The following is a 3,072-nucleotide window of genomic DNA, read 5'->3' as shown; positions in this document are numbered from 1 at the left end:
ATGCCCCAGAGGAATGGAAACCATACTAGAGAATATTATAAAAGAAAATTTCCCAAACATCACCAAAGATTCTGACACACTGCTTTCAGAGGGCTATCGGACCCCAGGTCGCCTCAACTCTAACCAAGCTTCTCCAAGAAACATTGTGATGAACCTGTCCAAAGTCAAGACAAAAGAAAAGATTCTGCAAGCTGCCAGGAGTAAGAGCCAGTTGACCTACAGGGGCAAATCCATCAGAGTGACTGCAGACTTCTCTAATGAAACTTTCCAAGCAAGAAGACAATGGTCATCTACCTTTAATCTACTTAAACAGAACAATTTTCAGCCCAGAATTCTGTACCCCGCTAAGCTAAGCTTCAAAATTGACGGAGAAATCAAATCATTTACGGATATACAAACATTGAGGAAATTCGCCACAACAAGACCAGCTCTACAGGAAATACTTCAACCTGTTCTGCACACTGACCACCACAATGAATCAGCAGCAAAGTAAGAACTCAGAAATTAAAGGACAGAACCAAACCTCCAGACTGATGCAAAAGATAAAACTAAGCAATGGACTCTCACAAAATAAGACGAATAGAATACTACCACACTTATCAATTATCTCAATAAATGTTAATGGCTTGAATTCCCCACTGAAGAGACATAGATTGGCTGACTGGATTAAAAAACACAAGCCATCCATTTGCTGTCTGCAAGAAACACACCTGGCTTCAAAAGACAAATTAAAGCTCTGAATCAAGGGTTGGAAGACAATTTTTCAGGCAAATGGAATTCAGAAGAAAAGAGGAGTTACAATCTTATTTTCAAATACATGTGGATTTAAAGCAACTAAAGTCAAAAAAGACAAAGATGGGCACTTTACATTGGTCAAGGGAAAACTACAACAAGAAGACATTTCAATTCTAAATATTTATGCACCCAATTTAAATGCTCCCAGATTCTTGAAGCAGATCTTACTCAGTCTGAGCAATATGATATCTGATAATACCATCATAACAAGGGACTTTAACACTCCTCTTACAGAGCTGGACAGATCCTCTAAACAGAAATTAAACAAAGATATAAGAGATTTAAATGAGACCCTAGAACAACTGTGCTTGACAGATGCATATAGAACACTCCAACCCAAAGATAAAGAATATACATTCTTCTCATCACCCCATGGAACATTCTCCAAAATTGATCATATCCTGGGACACAAAACAAATATCAACAGAATCAAAAGAATTGAAATTTTACCTTGTATCTTCTCAGACCATAAGGCACTAAAGGTGGAACTCAACTCTAACAAAAATGCTCAACCCCACCCAAAGGCATGGAAATTAAACAATCTTCTGTTGAATAACAGATGGGTGCAGGAAGAAATAAAACAGGAAATCACTAACTTCCTTAGCACAACAACAATGAAGACACAAGCTACCAAAACCTCTGGGATACTGCAAAAGCAGTTTTGAGAGGAAAATTCATCGCTTTAGATGCCTACATTCGAAAAACAAAAAGAGAGCACATCAACAATCTCACAAGAGATCTTATGGAATTGGAAAAAGAAGAACAATCTAAGCCTAAACTCAGTAGAAGAAAAGAAATATCCAAAATCAAATCAGAGATCAATGAAATTGAAAACAAAAGAATCATTCAGAAAATTAATGAAACAAGGAGCTGGGTTTTTGAAAAAATAAATAAAATAGATAAACCATTAGCCAGACTAACTAGAAATAGAAAAGTAAAATCTCTAGTAACCTCAATCAGAAACGATAAAGGGGAAATAACAACTGATCCCACAGAGATACAAGAGATCATCTCTGAATACTACCAGAAACTCTATGCCCAGAAATTTGACAATGTGAAGGAAATGGATCAATATCTGGAATCACATCCTCTCCCTAGACTTAGCCAGGAAGAAATAGACCTCCTGAACAGACCAATTTCAAGCACTGAGATCAAAGAAACAATAAAAAAGCTTCCAACTAAAAAATGCCCTGGTCCAGATGGCTTCACTCCAGAATTCTATCAAACCTTCAAGGAAGAGCTTATTCCTGTACTGCAGAAATTATTCCAAAAAACTCAGGAAGAAGGAATCTTCCCCAACACATTCTATGAAGCAAACATCACCCTGATACCAAAACCAGGAAAAGACCCAAACAAAAAGAAGAATTTCAGACCAATCTCACTCATGAATATAGATGGAAAAATTCTCAACAAAATCCTAGCCAATAGATTGCAGCTTCTCATCAAAAAAGTCATTCATCATGATCAAGTAGGCTTCATCCCAGGGATGCAAGGCTGGTTTAACATACGCAAGTCCATAAACGTTATCCACCATATTAACAGAGGCAAAAATAAAGATCACATGATCCTCTCAATAGATGCAGAAAAAGCATTTGATAAAATCCAGCATCCTTTTCTAATTAGAACACTGAAGAGTATAGGCATAGGTGGCACATTTCTAAAACTGATTGAAGCTATCTATGACAAACCCACAGCCAATATTTTACTGAATGGAGTAAAACTGAAAGCTTTTCCTCTTAGAACTGGAACCAGGCAAGGTTGTCCTCTGTCACCTTTACTATTCAACGTAGTGCTGGAAGTCCTATCCAATACAATTAGGCAAGACAAGGAAATCAAGGGAATCCAAATGGGAGCAGAGGAGGTCAAACTCTCCCTCTTTGCTGACGACATGATCTTATACTTAGAGAACCCCAAAGACTCAACGACAAGACTCCTAGAAGTCATCAAAAAATACAGTAATGTTTCAGGATATAAAATCAATGTCCACAAGTCAGTAGCCTTTGTATACACAGTCAAGATGAGAAGCTAATTAAGGACACAACTCCCTTCAGCATAGTTTCAAAGAAAAGGAAATACCTAGGAATATACCTAACGAAGGAGGTGAAGGACCTCTATAAAGAAAACTATGAAATCTTCAGAAAGGAAATAGCAGAGGATATTAACAAATGGAAGAACATACCATGCTCATGGATGGGAAGAATCAACATTGTTAAAATGTCTATACTTCCCAAAGCAATCTACCTATTCAATGCCATTCCTATCAAAGTACCTACATCG

This window comes from Nycticebus coucang, chromosome 9 (genome assembly GCF_027406575.1).
Source record: "Nycticebus coucang isolate mNycCou1 chromosome 9, mNycCou1.pri, whole genome shotgun sequence".
Lineage (NCBI taxonomy): Eukaryota > Metazoa > Chordata > Mammalia > Primates > Lorisidae > Nycticebus > Nycticebus coucang.
This window is presented reverse-complemented; position numbering follows the sequence as displayed.